The sequence below is a fragment of the Hemicordylus capensis genome, chromosome 1, assembly GCF_027244095.1.
Source record: "Hemicordylus capensis ecotype Gifberg chromosome 1, rHemCap1.1.pri, whole genome shotgun sequence".
Lineage (NCBI taxonomy): Eukaryota > Metazoa > Chordata > Lepidosauria > Squamata > Cordylidae > Hemicordylus > Hemicordylus capensis.
The window spans coordinates 183,643,013-183,660,666 of record NC_069657.1 but is presented as its reverse complement, the minus strand read 5'-3'; the positions used below and the strand labels follow the sequence as shown (position 1 = coordinate 183,660,666).

General features: G+C 42.4%; 1 protein-coding gene across 6 annotated transcripts in view; it reads right to left on the bottom strand.

Annotated features, from left to right (window-relative positions):
• The window catches only part of GALNT13 (polypeptide N-acetylgalactosaminyltransferase 13), a 374,841-nt gene that overhangs the window by 308,292 nt on the left and 48,895 nt on the right, over nucleotides 1-17,654 (bottom strand). The window contains exon 1 of one of the 6 annotated variants that reach the window (XM_053259340.1): nucleotides 1,547-1,640. The exons of the other annotated variants lie outside the window; for them this stretch is intronic. The gene's annotated coding sequence lies outside the window, so the exon portion shown is untranslated. Of the gene's footprint in view, nucleotides 1-1,546; nucleotides 1,641-17,654 lie in introns of those variants that run through there. 6 annotated transcript variants of the gene reach the window in all.

Here is a 17,654-nt window from a genome sequence, read left to right as displayed (position 1 = left end):
TGTGTGTGCACACGCACATGCCTTAGAGGGAACACTGATTAGCTCCACAAATATCTCCTAGGTCCTACAGATATTATGTCAATATCTGTGGCCAATGGTATGAAAATCAACCCAAACCTTTACTTATTAAGAGGTTACTAGTTTTAGTAGAACAAGTGATTTTATCATTAAAATCCCTGAATTCCTGGAGAATTTTGTTGCAGGACATGAGCGGAGCAAAAGATGCTTCTCTATGGGAGAAAAAACTGGAGAGAAATTCATAAGAGAGAAAGTAAAAGCAGCCTTGATCACTCAAAAAGAGAGAGATTAAAACTGGTGCAGCCGGGCCCCCACTTAGCCAGTCAATCAGATTTGCTGAACTGACAGCAAGGCAAGGAGAGAGGGGAGAGGGGAGAAGAGAGGCAAGCCCAAATGTTGGAAGTTAAAGGACTTTGCGCTGTCTCTTTGCCTCAGACAGTGGAGGACAGACTAGTAAGTCAGAGGGCTAGAGAGTCAAGACATTGGTCATCCCTTCTCCACTGCTCTGATGCTATCCCTTTGAAATGTAGATTGCTACTCTTAGGGATTCAACTTCCTTCCTCTCTCTCTTCCCTACCTGGCCTTCTACCTCGCAACATGGCAAGCCTCTCTCCCTGCACCATATGTGCAGAGAGGATGCAGAATCCATCTGCATCCAGCTAGATAGATAGATTAGAGATCCTAACTCCTCACTTTCCTATCTAGAATGGAGTTCCTTAATAAATGCCTTTTATATTGATTTGAAACTATGAATTGGCTCCAAGTTACTTTACTCTCAGCACACACGCATGCTTAACTAAATCCGCTGTGTTGTGCCTCTGTGCACTCTGCTATAATGAGAAGAGGATTCTCTCATCACAGAGAATTTCCAACACCAAACACCTGGAAAGCCTCTTCAAACAAGCCTGGAAACTAGCCATGTAACTAGCCAGGTCACTTACAAGCTATCTCATGCCCATCCCTGCTTTAAGGTACCACAGAACACTTCACTGCTTTTCTTACAAGAAACTCAGCATGACTGCTCCTCTGGAATTCATTTATCTTATATTAAAGAAAAGCCTTTTGTTTCACATTAACACAAAACATAAGTGTACTGAATGTTCTTATATTTTACAGTTTGGGAGAAGGGGTCTGTACATAAACAGGATACCAAAATGTGTTGGTTTACTCTCCAAATAAAGCAAGAGAAGCTTCTTCAAAGATAAAATTTCAGAAACATTAGACACCAGCAACAGCCACAAGAGATGCCGTGCTGGGGCTGACTAAGAGTAACACCTATGATATGAACCAACACAATGGGAATAAACTCCGATTCTAAGACATATCAAGAACACTGTTAATATTTAAAACAACCTGCTTGCAAGTCATCTTACCACTTGAACAAATTATCACAAGCATTGTTAACTGAGAGGTATCTGCAAGCACGTGCAGAAGTATATGTTCTAACCTACATAAAGCCAACACATGCAATAAATTGAATTAGAGATTGTTCTCACGACCAGCTCTACCAGGGTTAGTTCAGCCCTACCTGGGTAGAACTACTCATGATAACTCCCAGGATTGGTCCTAATCCAGCTAGCCCAGGTTCTAAAACTGGGCTAAAAATAAGGTAGAAAGGTGCACAGGCACCCTCCTACTTAACTGCCTGGTCATGTGTGCAACCGGGCTGCTGGCAGCTCCTCCCAGGCTGCTGACAGCCATTTTAATCATAGAGGCTGGGGGAAGGAGCAGCCTCTGGGAAGTCTGCAATGCACCATGCAAACAGCACTTGCTTCCTGGAGGCCGGGCTTCGACAGGAATGATCCAGGCTTTCTCTCCAGCCCTAGCTCATGGGTCATGTGAATGGCCCTATAGTTTTCTATCAAGTCACTAACTTTAATTTTACATACCTTTTTAAAACAATAGATAAAAAGCACGAGCACTAGAAGTGGTGTATTAGTATACTAGTACATTTGCAGAATTAAGTCACACCATAGGATGTTACTGTGCTGATGTAAACCAGACTTTCTTGTATGCTTTTCTTCCACTATGCTCATTCCTGTAATCCCCCTAGACATAATTTATTACCAAGCCTTTATTGATAAAACAAGGGCTGCATGCTTCCCCGGCCCTTCTCTTTTCTACGGCATGCAAAATGCAGAGTACATCTTCTCCTCTCCCAACACACACACTCTTGCAATCCTCTGAGCAGGGGAAATCCAGTTGTCTCGTCTGTGATATAGTAGAGAATAACTGTCATACAGGATGAACAGATATAACCTAGCTTGAACATCTGCCCAAAATGTAAAGATCTGAGACTGAGTACAATATTTCAAAGTCATATAATTTCTACAACTGTTTAAAAATTTAAACAAACCCAAATAGCAAAACATCACTAGAAAACTGATATATGGATTTAAACCAAGGCCCAGCACCAATGATGTAAATGAAAAATGAAGATGGTAGAAATGACAAGTGTGAGAGCATGAATTGGGAGACGAATAACCTCAAGATATGCCAACACCACTTTTGTTAACCCTTTCCAGGCCACCTCATAAGCATACCACTGAGTTTTACATAATCCACTCTAGAAGAGAGTTCACCCAAATGGCTAGTATAACAAAGAGCATAATGTATTCAAAAGGGGCTGTGCAGGTAACAGTTAGCAAATGTTTTAATTTTCCATTGTTGCTAGTTGTAAATACCTATTTGTTCTCTTATAATGCATTTGCCTTGAACAAATTCAGATTAGGCCCCAAAACAAGGAGATTGAGCTACTAAGGTTGTTCTTCATAATCTTCTTCTGCCATAGCATACAGATGTTTTGTGCCCATGCAACCTTTGGAAGATACTACTACTTTTTGAATTAACCCAGTTATTGCAGTGGGATATATTAAAGTTGATACTAGTCATTGTAAAATCAATACACCTAGATTCTCACAACAGCACTTAGTTAGCTTGCAGTGCAATACCATAATAACCTCATGCTATATGACCACAGAACTGCATTTCTTCGGGGGGGGGGGGAAGGTTGCAAGTAGTGATGCTACCAAACATCTAACTGCAGTTCAAAAATCAAGTCTGACAGATTAACACGCTCACCTCCAACATAAAGCAAGCATTATGACCAGGAACTTAAGCCTGCCTTTCACTGAGCCATCCATCCTCCAGACTGTCTTTTTCAGCAGCCTCCATGCGAGAGCTGTAAAAGTCTGGAGAATATAAGTGAACTAGTACTATATATAAAAAATATGTACTGCACAGTCCTAAATTGTTTCTCTTTCCTCTGGAAAACATCTTACCTTTGGTTTAAGAGTTTTGTTTTATCCTGAGAGTTCAGAAGAAGTCTAAGTTTAGCACATTACTCTTAACAGAGCCAGACCCAACCTAACCTGTACAGCATTTCCTCTTCTTCCCACCCTCCCCGCTAGACAATGGACTTTCTCCCAGACCCCTGACTTAATTTAGGGGCCTGAGAGAAAGCCCTTTTGGGTGGGGAAGGGTGGGAAGAGTCACCATCAAAGCCAACAAAGGCCTTTGCATCAGAAGCAGTAACTCCTCCTATTCATTCTCACCTTTTGCAGATAGATGCTGTTGTCAAACATCAAAACAGCTTTTCTTTCCCACCCCTTTACTGCCCACATGGTAAGAGGAGGGGTGGGCCTCTGCCATGGGAGGGTGGGTCCAGCATTGCTCCACCATACCATGGCCCTGGTCTTGGTTTGAAAACTGTACATATATAACTGTACATATATTTCAGATACCACCATTGACCTTGAAAGCAGTAACAGGAAAGCTTCAAGGACGTTTCAAAGACCCAACCCAATTCCATTTGAAGGAGCTGCAATGAAAGGAGAGATACAAGAAGCCACCAATAGAGCAGTATTGGGGCATTTGACTGTCACCTTTTACTGTTTAAATAAGAGTGACAGCTATACCTTTGCCCCAGAGAGCCTAATACCTTCACAAGTACACGCACATTTTTACAGCCTGCCTTCCTATCCATATTAGCAAACGCCATAGCAAAGTACACTACACATAAAGGTATATGTTAAAGTATTATATGTAAACATTTGTTTCTTTCAATGAGATCTCTATCAGCCTTGTCATTAGAGAAATCAAGGTACCCTACTCTAAAGCAAGACAGTTTTAAGACCCTTGTTATTGATATTGTTGGCAAACTCTGCTCTTACACATGCAGAAAAAAATTTTTATAGCAACTGCACCAAACGAACTGAGACACAATAGTAGGGATGTGCACAAACCACAGTTCAGGAGCTTGAACTTTAGGAGTTCCAGTTCAGAAGCTTTAAGAAAGGGGAGAGCAAATCCTTACCTGCTCTCTGCCAACCCATGCATCTTCCTGCTGGGGTGGTGCGCATCCTCAAGAAGCCATGTGCAGTGCCAGCATGCACATGGCATCTATGCAGGTGCAATCTGCATGGTCAGCATGGTGTCGCTGACTACACAAATGGCACCCACAGATGCCATGTGTGTGCTGGCACCACGCGGGGCTTCTCAGGATGCACGCCACCCCAGCAGGAAGATGCATGGGTTGGCGGAGAGCAGGTAAGGATCTGCTCTCCCCCTTTCTTAAATCTCCTGAACTGTGCTTGAACCACAGTTCATGCACATCCCTACTCAATAGCATGCTTTCCTATTGCTGCCAAAAGAATGGCAATGTACTGAAAGGACAACATTATTCATACATAAGCTAACTTATTCAATGCAATAATTATTTATATGAATCTTACAACTTGCTTTGTAAAGTGCTTATATTGGATCTCTTTGTGACATAAACATTGCAGTAGGGTATGATTCATTAGATAGATAGATAGATAGATAGATAGATAGATAGATAGATAGATAGATAGATAGATAATCACGCTGAGGTGGTACACGGCACATCTATGAGAGTTTGACACCCCCTCTTGCAAGACTGGAAGGAGGAAGAAAAATGCCCGGGGGTGGGGCTAATGTCAAGGTAGGTGGTCCTGGCTTGCCAGGGCAGGGGGGCAGATCATCTACTGGGGGTGAAATGTTGGGGGAGGTGGTTCTGTGCTTGGTGGGCCAGGCTGACGTGGAACCCATAAGCGGCCAGTCAACTGCCACTGCTGCTCCTAGGTGGGGGAGACGAGAAGGAAGGAGCAGGAGTGGGGCTCAGGTGAGAGTGGGGAGGTCTCTGGGTGTGCAAATTGGGTGTGGGGGAGCAATGGTTGGCTGGGGTGGGGGAGCCCAGACTGTGTGAGGAAAGGGAAAGAGGCAGGGGGGGCTAGCATGCAGATGCTTGTGACGGGCCAGCTTCTCTCCCCCCCGCCCCCCTCTCTCTCTCTCTCTCTCTCACACACACACACACACACACACACACACACACACAATTGCTTCTTCATAAGTTGCTAATATATTTCATCTTAGTGATTTGTTAATATATTTTCCCTCTTAACAGGCATCCAAGGTGGTTGACAGTAAGACTCAAGAAATATACCATCTGGGCTCTCCATTTTCAATGAAGAAGTGACTGATCTGTTCTCATATCAGCTGACCAAACATCAAGTAGCATTTATCTATTCTTTAGGAAGACATGCAGCTAGCTTCTCCTTCACATATTACCCCAAAAGCATGGAAGGACCTATGACTCACTCGTGGCAGCGCACCATTACAGGAATGAGTGTGTCATGTTTCCCATTTCAGCACTTCCACATAACATGTGAAGTTGTTCTAATTTAATGCAGTATGCTGTACAACCAAAGAAGAAAAACAGGAAGCCTCATTTAGACAGTCAAATCCACAAGAAACAATAGGCCCATGTTTGCCATGGTTTGATTACTGGATGATTCAACACTTTGGTAGGGATGGAGTTTATGTTCAAGCAGAGAAAGGAAGCTAAGCATGAGGAGACACAGACGGGAAGAGGGCTTGATAAGATGACATCTGATCACACTCCCAACTCAGATAACCACATTGCCAACAAATAAGCAGGTAGTGGCCAATCCCTTCTGACCAGTGTAATGTAGTGTCAGGATCCCATGAGGCAGATATATCTAAGGTTCACTGTTGAGGGATCAAGAAAGGAACCTTGGCTTTGGCCTTCTCATTCAACTATTTCTAGTTTTATGGTGTGTGCCAAGGTCAAGGGAATCTGGTGCAGACTTCAGTTGACTTGATGGGGTTATGAAAAAATTGTTGGTAAGACTGCTAATCGGTTGGTGAATTTTTGCCTGAATTGCAGCAATCCCATAGGAAGTATATATGCTCACATTGTGCACTGCTTTGCTATCTCTTCACCACTGCAATGTATACCAAATATGTTTTTTGCTTTAGGCAAGAACTTGAGCACTGAGGTAAGTGTGACGGGGCAATGGTGGCCCTCCTGCAATGGGGTGAAAGGGGAAAATCCAAATAGCAACAGCAGCCAACTCATTCTAATGGCACCTTCCTCCCAAAATGGGGATTTAGAACACCAACTAAATTTTAACTTCCTTTGTCCACTTGCCCTAAAAACTGGCAAGCTATCTGTGTCAGATTGATTCATTCTCAGAGCTGGGGCCTGCTCCATGCAGGATGCTGTTGCCAGCCATGAAAACTGGTTTTCCTCATTGCCACTATGGGCAAAATTTGTTCTTTCAAACATTGTCAACAACAAGGAGGAGTATTTTACGATATACGAATACTGAAGCAGTTTGCTTCTGGAGTTAGCAACAGGATTAAAGTACAGGAGAAACAAAAAGATGCACTAAAATAATAATAGAGGACAGCTAGAAACCTGAAGATGGGTTTATTTCTCCTAGAAATTCAGGATACATGGAAAAATACAAGCAAAAGCCTGGAATATTTCCCACATACAGCAAAGCTGCAACCACAATAATATAACAGCAGTAAGGTTTTTAGCAAAACACATCCAACTACAAGGGCTTATTCTAATAAACCCATTATCTTTGCCACAAATCATCATCTTGAGTTCAATATTAAAATAGAAAAGAACATTACAACATCCTTGTACACAAGCTGCGTTTGTTTCAGCATTTATTAGCATGCTAGTAATTAGTGTTCTCTCAGCAGCGCAAAACAAAAACATTTCACACTAAAATGCAGACTACTCATTTTTGCAGGCATCCTTAGAACAATGATACTGGGGGTGGGGGAGGAGCACAGGATCTGGCGCTCTAATCTGGTGTTGAGCTATATTCACAGTAGTTCAAGCAGAGCACTGCTTCTTGCTGCTGGCATTACCAGAAAAGACAGAGAATGAATACAGACCCCATATCGGATTTGGCAGGGAATAACAGGGAAACTAGTCAGCCTTCTGTGCAAACTGCAGAGTTATTTAACCATGTAAGAATGTGGCTGGCTTAATTAGAGGAACATGCCCTCACAGGGAGGTAGCCTTGCTGTGTAAGAGTATTGCTGAGCTGAAGAAGCCGCGGGGGGTGGGGTGTTACTTGAATAGTTAAGCAACAGGGTATGTAGGAAAATGCCTTATGCATGTGATGGGTGCTATGGGAAGAGAAAAATGCTATTCATCATCTACCTGAAGGAATATTAACCCTTATATCAGCTTGCAGCCAATGTATTCTTCAAATACTTGGTTATTGTGCATCACTCCTAAGGCTCACATGAAAATACAGGAATTGCATTGCACAAATATCACCAGTCGTGATCCCTTTAAACACATCAGTAGTAATCAATGTTGGCATTTTGATTTTTAAAAGAAAATAACCTAGCTTCGGAAAAGCTTCAACAAGGAAGCACCAGAAATAAGAAACACAAAACAAGCACCTCTGAATATTATTTTTCAAAATATTTCAGATGTGTTATTTATCTCTCTCTCAATATTTAGATCTGAACCATGTCAGTCTGGTAATATGATGCTCAAAGGCTGGCAAAACACAATATAGAATTGGAGAAACATATTCCAAAACTAATATCTAGAGTTGCAAAGTTTAACTGGTGAGATTGATTAACATTTACATTAAAACTTTAAACTGCAGACTGAACTCTAATTTAACCCCAACTCTCCCTAATTCAGGAGAGTTAACAAATACAATCCAATACAATGAGGCAATTCTCACCATTGCCAAAAAGCGGGCTAAGAGAGCCTAGCCCACTTTCTGGCGACTGTGAGAACCACCGGGATCGCAGGCGAGCCCATTTGCTCTCAAGCAGGTTACCTGCTTATGGAGCCCTCCCTTAAGCTGAGGTTAGCGGAGCGAGCGCTCTACTAACCTGGGCTCTATGATCATGTGTTGCTGTAGCGCGGCTCCACGCTGTGGCAACTCACGAGGAGACCCCCAACCTGGAGGCTAAAAAGCAGCCTCCCGGCTCGGGGGTCTCTCCACACGGCCCCTGATCCCCACAGCCCCTACCAGCTCCGTGATGGAGCCGGCAGTCATGTGGACGGCCAATCTGGCTACCCGGGGAGGGCTCAATGATCATCTGCAAATGATCTTAGCCCACAAACCCTCTAGAGACAGGTCTCACCGATCGTGAGATCCACCTCAATGAATATTTGAAAGTAAGTCCTACTAGCTGACATCTTGACTAATGCTGCATGCAGAAGCACCAGTGCTGCTGAAGGGTTCCATGTCAACAAAGCACCAGCACTCATGGATGGAGGAGTGGAGCTCAATGATCTCCCCGTTCTCTGGAAGCACCCATTGTCACACAAAAATGTGCTCCAGAAGGCTGCATGACCCTTAGGGATATGCTTTTGGGTTGCACACAGTGCTTCTTGGAATAGATTGGCAACATTCACAAACTCCTATGCAATCACCACTGCTGAGTTAGTCTGCATGCACAACATTATACACTGGCTGACACATCAGCTATGTCCATTTCTGGAGGTAAATGACCTTAGAACAGTGGTACCTTTGCTGGTATCCTCCTGGCTTGACAATGCACTCTGGCAATGAACTCTGTGGGGCTGCCTTTGTACACAGTCCAAAAACTACAACTGGTACAGAATGCAGCAGCCAGACTGGTCTCTGGGACAACCTGACACCATATAACACCGATTTTACAAGAACTGCACTGGCTACAGATATGTTTCTGAGTGAAATACAAACTGCTGGTTATTGCCTATAAAGCCCTTAATGGCTTGGGTCCAGAATGCTCAAGAGAGTGCCTCCATTGTCATGAACCCTGCTGCCTGTTAAGATCATTTGGGGAGGTGGTTGCCACCGACTGATCTGGTGGCGACACAGGACTGGGACTTCTCAGTGGTTTCCCCAGGGCTATGGAATACTCTCCTTGACAAAATAAGAGCTTCAATACCAAAAGAGAATCCAATGATATAATTGGTTGATTGAGTGCGTGTGTGCCATCAAGTCAGTGTGACCACACAGATTCTCTCCAAGATGATCTGTCATAGTGACCACACAGATTCTCTCCAGGATGACCTGTCTTCAACTTGGCCTTGAAGGTCTCTCAGTGGTGCATTCATTGTTGTCGTAATCAAGTATATCCATCTTGCTGCTGGTCATCTTCTCTTTCCTTCAACCTTTCCCTGCATTATGGACTTCTCAAGGGAGCTGGGTTTTTACATAATGTGTCCAAATAATGGTTGGAGTGGTGGACTAGGACAGTGAAGAAGCGAGTTCGAATCCCCATTCAGCCATGAAGCTCACTGGGTGACTCTGGGCCAGCCACTTATCTCTCAGCCTAACCTTTCCCACAGGGTTGTTGTAAGGATAAACATAACCATGTACACCACCTAGGCTCCTTGGAGGAAGAGCGGGATATCAATATAAATAAAAAGTATAGTTTGAGCCTGGTCACTTGTGCCTTGAGTGAAAATTCTGGATTGATTTGTTTGATGAACCATTTGTTTGTTTTCCTGGCTGTCCATGGTATCCTCAAAAGTCTTCTCCAGAACAAAAGTTCAAAAGAGTTTCCGTCCTGCTTCTTCAAAGTCCAGCTTTCACATCCATAGTGTGACAGGAAAAACCATTGTCCGAATGATTCTAATCTTTGTAGGTGTAGACACGTCACAGCATCTAAATAGCCTTTCCAAAGCCTTCATTGCTACCCTACCAAGCGCTAGTCTGTAGCATATTTCTTGACTACTGGATCCTTTACTGTTGACGGTCAATCCTAAAAGGCAGAAGCTATCCACCACTTCAATGTCTTCATTGTCAATTCTGAAGCTGGTTGGTGACTGTACCCCTTGTCATTAGTTTAGTCTTCTATACATTTAGTTGTAGTACCATTTTTTCACTGTGTTCCTTGACTTTCACTATTAGAGCTTGCAGATCATCCGCATTCTCAGCTATCAGAGTGCTGTCATCAGTGTAGCACAGGTTATTGATGTTTCTTCCTCCAAAAAAACACGTTCATACTCTTCCAATCCAGCTTCTCTCAGTATATGTTCAGCATATGAGTTGAATAAATATGGAGAAAGTATACAGCCTTGTCTTACTCCTTTGCCAGTCTGGAACCAGTCTGTTTCACCATGTGGACTGTGGCTTCCTGTCCTGTGTATAGGTTTCTCATGAAAACAGTGAGATGTTTTAGGATGCCCATTTTCCTAAGCATATTCCACAACTTGACATGGTTGATGCAAATGAATGCTTTTCTGTAGTTGATGAAGCACATATTGACTTCTTTTTGGTATTCTTTGGCTTTCTCAATTATCCAGCATGCATCAACAATAATGTCTCTTGCTCCTTGGCCTTTTCTGAAACCAGTTTGAACATCCAGCATTTCCCATTCCACGTAGAGCTCTAATCTGTGTTGGATGATCCTGAGCATTATTTTGCTAACATGTGAAATTAAGGATATTGTGAAATGGTTTGTACCATCTGTTAAATCTCCTTTCTTTGGTATGGGTATGCAGACTGACCTCTTCCAGCCCATTGGCCACTGTGTTCTCCAAATTTGCTGGCATAGTTTGGTTAGAGCCCTTAACTGATTCTTCTTCTGTTTCCTGCCATATAATATTAATGTTTAGTATAATAATAAAGCTATATACCATACATCTTAAAAGTATCCTTATTCAACTGGATATGATTCATCAAAACTAATCATATGTCCATATAACAAACCTAAGCTCATAAAAAAGTAAGATGAGGTCTCATAAAAGTATCCACTGTGTATCCATCTGAGAAAGTTTAATCTAAGAATGTCGCCAATAACTCATCTCTAAAATATCATGCTGTCAACTTGTGGAATAACTGTAGATGGATATCACCATGCAATTGCAGTCCCGTATTCAATTTAAAGATGTATCTTGTAGCTTTTTCCAGACGTGTTACAACCGTACTTCTTCAGTGGCCATCCAGTTAAAACAAATGAGCCATGTTGCAGTTGCACAACACTAATCTGGACATACTGCAATTAGTATACCACAGTTTTTCAGCTAGACCCACATCGTCCCCCAAGCACTCTGTTGATCTGTATTGGATCCAATGGGGGGGGGCAACTTGGGGATACTTCATATGATCAAGTACTGGCGCGCTCTCTCACACTCACTCCCAGGTTGGTGTACGATCACATGGGGAAAGGTCTGCATATGTTTCCAGCCTGCAGAAGGAGAACCAATTCTGCAATTATTAAATCGAATGGCAAGACTATATCACAAGTATCAGAAGGAATGCATGAAGGGGAAAGGTGATAGAGGTGTACACGAATTGATTTTTGCTATTCGATCTCAAATTGAATTGTAAAAATTCAAATCGATTTGTTGAACTGGCTGGCCGCAGCCGGCCGGTTTGATGAATCGAACCAAAAATTTGCCTATTCCTACCTACCACCCAACCCACAAAAGAAACTGGCAAACGAGTGATTTAAAAAAACACCTTCCCCCCAAATCCCATACGAATCTATAGGGATTTAGGTTAAAATAAAAATTGTCCGCTTCTTTTGTGGGTTGGGTGGTAGGTAGCATCCACTATTCCCTCTAAGCTGTGTGCACGATCACACATTTTATGATATCCACTCAGTTAATTTTAGAGCCCACTCAGGTTGAATCAAGAAAGCATCATTCTTAATGCACATGCGCACATACCTCCTTGATACTGCCACCCAGAACAAAACTCGTTCCGCATACAGATTAAAAATATATATAGAAAGAACACTGGTAGCATCCATCACACCAGACCACCCAACCAACTTTGGTGTCCCTAGGACCTACCCATGGGGAACAATGGGGGGATTCAAATTCTCCATTGTTCCCTATGGACAAGACAAGCAGTGTGCACTGCATACATTTTGCAACCCTGCCTTGAAAAGCAACACTGAAATCAGAAGCAGCACACATGGTCCCTCCCAACACAGAACACATCTTGCCAAACACACAGTCCAAAGATGGACAAAAAAGTTCACTGGCCCAAAATCTACTGCCAGCCATAGTGCCTGCACTGCAGTAACACCACTGGCACAAATTGCTCTCTCTCACAATTATGACTCAGTTCTTTCTTGCAACAGCTGCACAGCACCACCCTTAGCAGCCAGCAAACATAGCCATAAGCTCAACTACAACAACATTGTCAGCCAAATTTTGACTGAGTACAATGCAGAATGCAGAGCAGAGAGTGAAGCACAAGTTAATCCAGGCCAGACACAGAGTTCATCATAACAATCCCCAAGAAATATTACATACAGACACAGAGCTAAGCTGCCACTGTCCACTTCTTGCCACAACACCATCTCACAAACAGACCAAACCGCAGCTCAAAGAAGGCAGGTAGACACTCAAGTTCTGCTTCTGTCAATCTGAGACCCAGCAAAACCAAACCATTATAGCAGCAAACAATAGCATAGCATTATACTCAGTGCTGAGAACATAAAAACACAAAATCATACTTTGATTCCTTCCTCCTCTCCTGATGTAACAGCTCTCTCTGCCTCCCAGTCCCTTTGAATACATTTTGAAATTCCCTCCATATAGGTTCCCCACTTCCTGCCTCCAGCCAATGGGGGCACAGTTGCCCCCAACACTGGATTTGAATGACAAGAAGCCAGCCAATCAGCAAGGAGATCTCAAGCAAATCAGAAGCCAGTGTCGGAAAACCAATCACAAGGAGGAAAAGCCTGTCAAAACAGCCAAACGAATCAATTTGTGCCAAATCGGGGCCGATTCAATCTGACCTCAATCAGCCCCTTCATTTAAGGGGCAATTCAATTTGTGGCTGGATCTGCAGATTGCCCCCGATTTGGCACAAATCAATTCTTTCACAAATCAAATTGCACATCCCTAATAGCTTTGTTCTTCCTATTTGGATATCAAATTAGTACAGGTGGCTCTCGTTATCTGTGGTTTCAGCACTCGCAGTTTTCCATTGTTGCGCAATATGTACACGACCTCGTTATCTGTGGTATGCAGTTCCACGTATGCACAGTTTACAGCAGCGCAGTTGTGCCCTTATATGGTTGTGCTCTTGCTGCATGTGTTCATGGATTGTGAGAGGAGCTTGGAGGAGGACAGTGGAGTGCTTTGGTCTTCATGTTTACATTGTTTTGTGCTTCTAAAAGTCATTTGGGGTAGCATCTGGCAGCCTTTGGTATGCTTAGGGAGCCCATTCGGGAGCCTTTTTTGAGCCATTCCTGTGGAGCTTCTTGGAGCCATTTTTTGGAGCATTATCCTGCCTTTGTAAGTGGCTTGCAGCATTATCCTGCCTTTGTAAGTGGCTAATTATCACTTTTATAAATGATGATTTATAATTTTTATTTTGATGAAATTTTATTTTGTAATTTAAACTTTTAAATTAAAAATTAATTTTAATTTTTATAATTACAGTACTATACTATTTAATTTAAATTTAATAAACAGTTTTGTGGCATGGTCCTCAGCAAAGATTGCTGAGGACCATACCATCTTTTTGATAAGGAAAAGAATGTTCTTTTGAAGGGAATACTTCACCATGCAAAATTCACACTTAAAAATTGCTTCTTTTTTTTAATCAAGAACAAATCCCATGACTAATCCTCTGGCTGCTTGATTGTTGATTCTTTTCTTTAATGTATTCCCAATCCATTTACAACATTTTTTTAAAAAGTAACATGCAGGTGTTCCCCACCCCCCCACAAGGGCTGTTTTGCCTTGTTGCTCTCATGGTCCTGCCAACAAATGATGATAGATTTTGAGAGCATAGCGTCACAACTTGAAAATGAGAGCTGACATATTTGAAATTCACAGCACACTTGCACAAGCAAACAAGAAAGAACAGGCAAGAAAAGGTTTAAATCTTGTGAAAAAGAAAGATATCACTTTAAAAGAGGGATGTAAGGAGAGAGAGAGAGAGAGAGAGAGAGAGAGAGAGAGAGAGAGAGAGAACAGAAACAAATTTGGTAGGACTGAAGTATAATATCAGAGATCCCCTTCACTGAATGTAAAATTAATAATAATCAGCAATTCTTTTAAAAATAGGATAATAGAGGACAAAAATCAATTGATAATGATAGGCAAATGACAAAACACAATGCTGACATGAGAAAAATTATTGAAATCAAACCTACTGCAATTAAAAGGACATGAGGCAATGCCTAACTTGTCCTTGTAACTTCAATGGGACTACTTTCAGTAATTTTCTGCATATGTAGACCAGTATCTAAACTGGTTAAAACAAACATCAGACAATACATATGTGGTTTTCAAAACTGGAGGAGCAAGTCAGGATACCCACTTTCATATATAAGTTTATCATTAGTTTCAACAGACCATCACCTCACTACTCATAAGTAGGAAATAATTTTTAAAATCACACTGTAGTGCCTTAGCTATTACTACTACTTACTGGATTGTGTTACAACAGCACCACACAATGTGAACAGTGCAATGTCACAAAGAAGAGAGTGTCCCCTGCTGTGGAAGGGATCCGACTCCATGTATGGCCCTGTTATGTCTGTCTGTCAGTCACACACACCAAATTTCCAAGCTGCCCCACAATTTCAGCTTGTATGCCTTCTGCTATTGGCTGTTTAATTAACATTCCCTATATTCAGGAAGCCAAACATACAGAAAGGTTTTAAGGCAGCATACAAACACCCTGTTTTCCCAGCCCTCAGCAGGTACATTATTACTCTTCATAAGGTAGACACTCCCCGCCCCTGAAGCATGGATATCCACGTGTTTCTGGCTTAACATAGAAAAATGAACTGAATTGAACAATTGCTTTGAGAAGTCATTGTTCTTGTCCAGTGTACACAGAAGAATACATTCTGATAACCAGAGCCTCATCCAGTCAGCTATCAAAAATGAAGCCCACTTTCAAAACATATTTGCTGGAATATATGGATGAGCTACCAATAACGGGGAGTTTGGGGAATGGAAGAAGAAAGTAGTTAGCATTTACATTACACCAACCTCAGACAGATAACTAAAGGTGTGAAGTCTTGCATTGCCACTTAGAGGAAAGCTATAACCTGAAGTGTATTCACTACATTTACTGGTAGAATCATTTAATACATTTCCACAAGCCCTAACCACTACCACTGTTCACCCTGACTGGCTTAAAAAATGAACATAGGAATTTGAAATGTGTGAACTGCTGTGGTGGAACAATTATTCTCTCAAAGGCTCCAATATTTTCATGTCAAATTTTGCACAAATTAAACAGAATATATTAGCACCATATTGGCACAGCAAAGTTTGCAGTTTGTACCTTATCATTAAAATAATAATAATATAAAAACACAGAAAACTGCCTTTTACCACATCAAACCATTGGTCCATATAGCTCCATATTGTTTACACTGACTTGCAGCAGCTCCCAAAGGTTTCAGGCAGGAATCTTTTGCAGTCCTAACTAGAGATGCCACAGAGTGAACCTGGGACCTTCTGCATGCAAGTATGTAGATGCTCTAGCATTGAGCTTCAGCCCCATCCCCTAAAGGGGATATTTTACAGTGCTCACATGTAGTCTCCCTTCCAGATGGAAACCAAAGCAGACCCTGCTTAGCAAAGGGCACAATTAATGCTCACTACCACAAGACCAGCTCTCCTCCTCGAGAAGAGGGAGTGGAGGTCTTAATTTTAACAACTCCAAGTGTCATAATTTTCTACATTCAAGAAGCCACATATTCAGCAAAAGAATATACTAACCAAGGTGATGCATATGACCATTAACTCTCCCGCTGGGGAGGGCTGGCAGAGGGGCAGGCTCCTTTCAACTTCCCCACACATGTTTGTCAGAAAGCTCTGCCAGTCACGCAACACAAAAGTGGCGCTGCAGCAAGTGGCAGAGTCGGAAGTCCTCGGGCATCCTACAATGCACTGCACCAGGAGTGTGGTGCTGTGATGAAATGATACAATACAATGATGCATGGATCAGAACTATTTTTATTTAAATTAGCTTGGAACACAGTGAAGCTGGCAGTCACGATTGACAGTTATAGTGTGACGGGTTGGGAGTTAGTAGCGGAGAAAGGAGTGGATTTGGGGGACCAGTGAAAAGCACTCAAAAGGAGATGCTTTAGACTCAAATGATTAAAACAGTCTGTGATAAAGACTGGGAGTAAGACAGTCTGTACAAAGACTGGATGAATGATGACAGTCTGGGTAAAAGGACTGGGTAAAAAGGACAGTTCTAGGAAGGAACTGGGTTAAAGTCTAAAGTACTGAGTAAAACGCAACCAAGCTCTGTAAAAGAAACATCACTACTGTAACCAAACAAGGTAACAGCCCTATCTAATAGTTATGTACAAAAACCTCAAAAAGCATCTTTAATAAAGTTTTATTCTTGTTTTTGTTTGAAACATCTCTGACTGAGTGATTCCTGTCAACAACCTTCCCCACATCTGCAAAGTCATGTTAACAGGATAAGAAACCCTAAGCATTACAGAAACTTCATAACAAACAAATGATGACAGTGAAGTCAGAGGTGAAATGAACTTGCCTAGGTAACCTTAAAAGGTGAAAAACATCTGGAAATAAACTTAGCACAGCAGAATCACCCAAATGCCACAGGTCCATTGGGGGATTTCCCCGCCACTGGGTGCTCTTGCCACCCAGCTCTGTGGATGCTCAGGCTGCAGGCAAGCATCCACCCAATCCTCACTATTAGACCAGATAAAACAAGTAGTTCTAGTAAGAACTAATCAGCCTGCTTTCCTTTCACTATCTCTACAACTGGACTACATGTGGTTCAAATTGGTCCACAAGTTAGATCTCTTGTACCTCAAATGTTCACGCATTCCCCATCTTGGATTGTGGTAGATGACATCATCACAAACTATGCCACTGAGGTGTCCCTGTGTGTCACTCACTGCAATTGTACCCGATTTGGTTCAAATTAGCAGGCTTGCACCTCAGACATTCACACGACCACGATTTTGGATTGGGGTGGGTGACATCATCACAAATTACACCATTAAGGTCCCCCTATGTGTCCCTACAGCTGTATCAAATTTGGTTCAAATTGGTTAAGCGGTTCACAAGTTAGCCCACTTGCGCCTCAAAGGTTTACGCGTCCACCATCTTGAATCTGTGTGGATGACATCAACTACGCCATTGAGGTGTCCCTGTTTGCCACTCAGTGCAACTGTACCTAACTGTACCCTACTAACTTGGCAAAGAGGCACTTTTTAACGTGGTGATTCCCTTTATTTAGCAGGAGGAGAGCAACTGGCCCTATCCACCCCCAGCACAGTACCTCCAGTTACTATTGCTGGTGTCTATCTTATGTTTCTTCTAGATTGTGAGCCCTTTGGGGACAGGGATCCAT